Source organism: Otolemur garnettii, unplaced genomic scaffold (genome assembly GCF_000181295.1).
Source record: "Otolemur garnettii isolate 467f Iridium unplaced genomic scaffold, OtoGar3 scaffold00117, whole genome shotgun sequence".
Taxonomy (NCBI): domain Eukaryota; kingdom Metazoa; phylum Chordata; class Mammalia; order Primates; family Galagidae; genus Otolemur; species Otolemur garnettii.
The window spans coordinates 6,198,057-6,205,601 of NW_003852512.1; positions in this window are offsets into that span (position 1 = coordinate 6,198,057).

The following is a 7,545-nucleotide window of genomic DNA, read 5'->3' on the forward strand; positions in this document are numbered from 1 at the left end:
AAAAAAAAAAAAAAAAATCTCTCTTAGATCCTTCAGAGGGAACATGGACTTTCAGACACCTGGATTTCAGACTTTTAGCCCCTAGAATTGTGATAAGGTAAATTTCTGTTGTTTTAAGCCATTCAGCTTGTAGTAATTTGGTACAGCAGTCCTACAAAATGAATACAAACCTGATATATTCCTTAGAGACCGCAAGATATAAGCTTCATGTTAAGAATAGCAATGTAATAAGCCAGAAGGGCCTGGGTATTCCTGCTTACCATACACATAATGCATATCTGCGTTGAAAGAATACGGCTTTAGATATCATCAGAAACAAACCATTGTACGAAATATGACGAGTGTGCAGATAATATTCATGATGGGAAATTTAATGAACTGAATAAGTGAACTTAAATTACAACTTTTAAAAAAGTGCAATGAAAACAAGTAATGCCACCGTGAAATGCACATAAGTGAAAAAAAAATTACAGGCATCACAGCGTACAGATGGCAAGCTCACAAAAGATTGTCTTTCCAGCATCATGAAAATTATGTGTCTTGAACAAAAATTAGCTACTGCAAATGGAAGTTTCACCAGTAACACTACTCCTCAGAATGTTAAATGCACAACTAAGAATGTACAGGAAAAGGCATATGAATATTAAATTTTTTGTGATGTCTTCCATTTCCAGAAATAAATGTGAAAAAGAATGCTAAATATAAACTTCCCTGGTTTCATAATTAATGAAAATGAATCAATATTGTTCAATTCAATGTTTTTGATTCATATTATTAGTATGAATTGATCGTTACATATACAAGTTGTTGAAGTGCTTTATAAAACAGTATGGGAAATGAAAAAGACAATGTTAGAATCCCAGAATGCTACAAATACCTCAGGAATAGTTACCTTAAATATAAAAACCATTATGCAAATATTCTATCCATATTTGGAAGAAAATGAATTTGTAAACACATGAGCTCATCGTCATCAAGTTACCACATGTCTGTGTCTTCTGAGGCAGTTCACCTAGGGCTTTACACCACCCTCAGTGGGCTCCAAAGTTTCCTTTCCCCTAACTCAGTGGTTCTTAACCTTCCTAATGTCATAGCCCTTTAATACAGTTCCTCATGTTGTGGTGACCCCCAGCCATAAGTAGCAATGAAAATAATTTTATGGTTGGGGGTCACAACATGAGGAACTGTATTAAAGGGTTGCAGCATCAGGAAGGTTGAGAACCACTGCCCTAACAGAAGTCAGTGCAATCACTTGTATTAGAACAGGGGTTTGTTACCTAATGTCTGTGGACTTAGGTGGGAACAATTCCATCTTTATTTTTACTAACCTTTAACAGAAATTCACCCCTTCCTCCCATCATAAATAGAGACCAAGAGTGTTAGAAGTCGCTATGAATTTCTCACCAACAGAAATGACATGTATTTCATATTACATTATGGTTATTAAAGATGTCTTCAAATGTTCATATTTAGACCAGGGGCTTTATCCTGTCATGTAATTCAATAAATAAAATAGCTCACATATATTACCCTATCAAATATTTGTTTTTTCTGCTTAGATATCTCAGAATGGGTGACTCTACAGATTACTCAGTAGCTATTCCACCTACTGTGAAGGAAATAAACGATCTATTTATACACAAATGACATTTGTCCATCTGGCTTAAGAAATGTACTATAACCTTGGAATTCAGCAGATAAGTATCAATAATTTGTTCATTATTCCATAATGTTGAATTAAATGACTTCTACAGTAAAAAAGTAACACTGCTTGAACAAATTTATTCCACAATTACCTTAACTTGTAAAATGGGGATGTTTTGTAGGCTTGCTATGATAACTTTCTATGATAGTTAAATAGGACAAGGTACATCCAAGGTAGTATTTTAATATAGTGTAAATGTGGACAAATATGATAGCTATTATTGTTAAGTATCTTGTTATATTGTACATGTGTTTCAAATTAAGAGTAAGTCATGACTTCTCCTTGGATGGATATACTTATGTTTCCTTAAATTAGAAGATCAAAAGTAAATTTCTAAGACATGAAAGACCAAGTTCTTAAAGTATGAATTAAGTTTATAATTAAACTCTGCCAATATTTTAGAAGCAAAAGTACCAAAAAGATTTAGGAGGACCAGTATTTGGAGATATATATTTTAGTATATAATTAATTGAAATTCTGGTGCTCTAAAATTCAGATTTTGAATTATTCTCTGTCTTCCCATCAAAGAAATGCCCACAATCCTGTTTTAGAAAAGGAAATTCCTTCAGAACATTTTAAGCACATTTTCAGGATCCCACCATAGTTATAAATGGTTTTGTTGGGTAAGAAACTTTCAAGTCAAGCTAAAAAACAAAAAACAAAAAACAAAAAAACTAGGGTTTTCATGATGCCAATTGTGTAAAATAAATCCTGGCTTCCAAAGGCAATATTGGAAGGCAATTTATTTAAACTTTCACAAGACCCAGATCTCTGCTGGCAGGAATTCAATTTATTCCTCTTTGTATTATCAGCACCTAGAACAATCTATGGCACAGAATGCGTAATAAATGTGTGTTGAACAAATTAACTTTGATTACCACAGAAAATGGAAAATAGTCATGAATTCCCTTTAGAAAATAATGTTTAAAACACACAAATATAGGAAGGTGGGTAGTCAGAGAAAACTCTAGACATGCAGAGCGCGACACAGGAAATTGGATTTCAGTTCAGATGTATCATACATTGGTGCAAAATCTCTATATCAGCCGGGAAATGAAGAGGCAGGAAACTTAAAACGAGATACTGCTAGATGATAAGTGAAGGGAGGTGGGAGACTAGAGGCTAAAACATAGTTTTGAGTTCCTTCTTTCTAAAAGCACGACATTTTGGGTGCTGTCGTATGGATTTTTCAAACAACTTGTTTCCCCGAGGCCGAAAACAAGCAAGGACATATGAAAAGAAGATGGGGGGGACAAAACCCCGAAGTACTCAAATGACACTGTGCATATATGTCTTAGTTGTCTGGGCTAGAAACATGAAAGAAAACGTAAGCAGGGTCTTAAATGGCAGCAGAGGATCCTTAATCCTTCCTTTTCATTGTATACTATCTCATTGCATAGTGTCTGATGGTCACCTCTGTTTCATAAAGGCACAAAGTATAAGCTTTTATTTTAATGAGCTGATAAGCATATTTACTTTTAAGTCTACTGCTCCCACTATTTCAGCAACACACACAAAAGTATCTGAATCTTTTTATTTTTCTAGCAAACACCTGCTCCAACCCTCACCAGTAAAATACTTGGATCCCCTTGCCTACAATTTTCTAATTGTTTATTCACCTGCTATATAATTGGAAAGGTAGAAGCTGCAACCTTTAGAAATACCTCCCCTTTGTCTAAATCTAGGTACTTTCTGTAGGACCCAGAATTTGGACTATGACATTCTCCACCCACTCTCTCTTAGGTAGCACGGTATAATGGTCCTGCCTTAGTAACGATGGTCTATTTCTCAGCTCAGCGCCAACATTATGATTACATAGAATTTTTTCATTGCTTCTGCCTAGGAAGGTAACTAGTATCCTTTTTATTTTATTCCTGGCATTTTCTAGCCCCAACCATGCAGCATTTAATCTCCGGATCACCAAAAGATATTCTCCATCCCAATATATCCTGATAGAAAATGGCTGCTCTAACAACATTCTGAAAATAATGAACCACACACTATACCTTGAGCCTTCAGGCTGTGATAAATACTCCCTTTTAAGAGCTGTAATTGCTGTCATCTATATTCTTCGATTTGTTTTATCTTAAGCTTCAGCATTTGGACTCTGTTGAAACTGCTACATTATTGCTTCAATTGACTGCTTTATTTCTGTATCTATTCATTTGTCAAGCCACATATACTTCCATTCCCTGGGAACTAGAATGGTTGCCTTTGGGCCTTACTCGTATCTTGCTTACAGCGATTGTGATGGTTTAATTTTATGTGTCAACTTGAATGGGCCATGTAGTGCCCGGATAATTCATGAAACATTACTCTTGGTGTTTCTTTGAGGGTATTTTTGGCCTAGATTAGTATTTAAATCAGCAGACTGAGTAAAACAGATGGCTCTCCCTAATGTTGGTGGGCTTCATATAGTCAGGTGATAGCCTACATAGACAAAAAAATGTTTAAGTAAGAAAAGAGAAAACTCCTCCTGCCTAACTGCATTTGGACTGGGATATCAGCATTTTCCTTCCTTCAAAGTGGAACTTAACAACATTGGCTTTCCTGTTCCTCAGGCAGTCAGACTTGGACTGAATCTACACCATCAACTCTGCTGGCTCTCTGATTGCTGACTCACCCACCCTACAGATCTTAGGACTGGCCAGCCTCCATAATCACACGAGCCAGTTCTTTATAATAAATCTCTGTGTTTGTGTGTTTGGGTGTTTCTCTCTCTTGCTTGTGTTTTCGCTCTATTAGTTCTGTTTCTCCAGAGAACTCTAACTTATATACCTCTATTTTATATACTTTGTCAGAAAAGTGAGTACTCCGGCTTTTCTCTTATGTTCACTCAGACTATTAAGAAGGGTTCTGCTTTCCTCCATTCCTGGAGGCTTCAATGCGCGGGGCCTGACTTTAATTCTCTGACTATAAATAGTAGCATTTCAATGTAAATAAATTCTCCCCTTGCTTATTTCAGTCAAGCTGGGTATGTCACTATCTGTGTCACCACCTTTTCTGCACAGCCCTCCAAAACAGTAGAAACCCTACATTATTAGGATAAGTTGAAAGTCAAAAGCACCAAAATGAACAGAGGTATTAATGAAAAGATAAAAGTCATGAACTTTTATGTAGTTGAATATGCTTGACCTGAAATAGATAATGTAAAAATAATTCAAAAATATAACAAAAAATTGACAAAAGCATTATTCTAGTATAATACTTTAATATATTTATCTTAGCCACTTTCTGAATAATTAGGCAATGATTAAAATTACGCAGTACATGAGTATTAATGTTAATAAAGTTATTTTAATATCTGTACAGCATGTTAAGACACAAAGAAATAGAAAACATAGCTTTATTCACAAGCTTTCATGGATCATTTACCAAAATTGATCAGTATCAATCTAGAATAATTCCTCACTTTAATAAATTTCTAAATTCCGAAATTGTGTTGGGCATATCATATGATCCATATGAAATAAAAACATAAGCAAAGAACAAAACGAAACTTGCATTTAAAAAATACTATTTTGATGATATGTCAAAGAGTAATGGAAACTACAATTACATATTATTTAAGAAGTAATATGTGAAAACATTCCATTTTAAAATTGATGAGGTTTAGTGCTTTTCTTACTAAGAAAAATTACATGAAAATAAGTTAGCTTTTACTTTAAGGTGCAAAAAACATAAAATACATCTAAGGGAAGAGTAGGGAAATGAATAAAGCTAGAAAAAGTCAAGATTGGTGTGTATGAAGATTAAAAATGAATAATTAATAAATAAATACAAACGTTATTTGTTGGAAACACAAAAATAGAACCGAATACTTTCCAGCTAATCTAATCAATCAAGGAGAGGGAACAAAGCAAAGATGCCTGCTTTTTCATCTTATCTGCATGAGTTCTTTATGTTGCTTGCTTTCAATTCTAATGGGTTGTGTTTTTAAAACACAAACATATATAAATGCACATACATAAAAAGAATTATGAAAAGGTTGTATCTTTGAAAAAGTGTATGCAAACTAGAAATATTGCATATCAAAACAATTGTCCTTTAGGAAGTAAGTGTAAGAAAAACACCACATGCTTTTCAGAAAGCTAGCTGCTGCAGACTGTTGTTAACTGCTTATTTTGACATTCATATAGGAACTGCTGAGGTCTGTTCTGTTCTGCCCCACTGGTGAGGAGGAGTAACTGTTATTCACATGCTGGAGAAGAAATCGAATGCCCCTGCTTTTCATTCTTTAATGATTTGAAAAAGAATTCAGTGAAAAAATCACCCGTATCCTACCCCAAAGTAAAGTGGTTAAAGGAGTTTTAATAATAGGAATGTTTACATATACCATTTTAGATTATTTGCTTTGTTACAAGGCAAACATCTTATGACATCCTGGACATCCAGAAAAATCTTCAAATCACACAAAGGCTTTATGTAGAAATCACAGGGCTGTCACATCTGACACTTCCCAATTCAGGTCAAAAACAGCACAAGAAGTGTCGTGAGATGGTCATAAAGCACAACCAACTCAGCAAACAAGGTATAAAAAGCCAGAGCCACAGGAATCTTCACAAAATATGGGTATTTTCTTTTTCTTTTTTTTTTTTTTGAGACAGAGCCTCAAACTGTCCCCCTGGGTAGAGTGCCGTGGCATCAAAGCTCACAGCAACCTCCAACTCCTGGGCTCAAGCGAGTCTCCTGCCTCAGCCTCCCAAGTAGCTGGGACCATAGGCGCCCGCCACAATGCCCGGCTATTTTTTGGTTGCAGTCATCATTGTTGTTTTGGCGGGCCCGGGCTGGATTCGAGCCCCCCACCTTGGGTGTGCGTGGCTGGTGCCTTAGCTACTTGAGCCACAGGTGCCGAGCCAAAATATGGGTATTTTCATTAGGTATAAAGTGAAGTTCACTTTAAGGGATTGTAAGGGATGGAAGAACCAACAAATATAAGGAAAGATCTCTAGCTAGCTAGCTAGCTATACTGCCTATCTACTTAGCTATATCCCCTATCTCCATATGTGTCTCTCTATCATCCTATTTATCCCATCCTATATCCCAAGTAGTGTATCACTGATAGCAGTATACCTTCCTCAGAGAAATTAGTGCTATTGCACTAACTCACCTAACTTTTACTCTGTAGACAATATCTCAACCCTGAATATATATTATCAGTATTTGGATGAAAAGGGTTACTTAGTTTCCCTACAAATTAACTCAGAGTTACTCAAAATTCTTCTATGAGTTCAAACCCAAGTCTGAAGCTTCACTGAACAAAAATGAAAATATGCATTACCCCTCTGTGTCATGTGGTAGATCATATTGAGAATATTTTACAACTATTTGACAATGTCAAGGTCAATCATGCATCTACTGTTTTCTACCAGATTCTCCATTAGTTTGCTTTCTGTTAAGGCACTTCCTTAATATCTAAAACGCCAAAGACATTTGTTTTATCATTTATTTAAAGGTTTCAGTCACAGCTTCCTTAATTATTATCCTTTCAACAGAATAATAATCCACTTTTTTACACAACACTTTCATGTTACATTAATTTTCCCATTAAGTATATCCACTTAAATATTTGCCATGCAAGGCTTCTGTAGGCTGTTTGTTTCCTAAAGTATCACCATTATTTTAAAGCATAGGGTATATGCGTCACTACCGTAAATATGAAGACATTTGTTAGTGGCTTGAATTCTACATGGTAGTTAATTGCTTGACATGTATTTGATAATCCAAGAGTATTATAACAGAGAGAATAGCCTAGAAAGCTGTCAAAAAATTTTCTCCATTCTTTTGGGGAATTAAAACCTACATCCCCGCCTCATGCCAGTGACTAGGGAAACATCGGA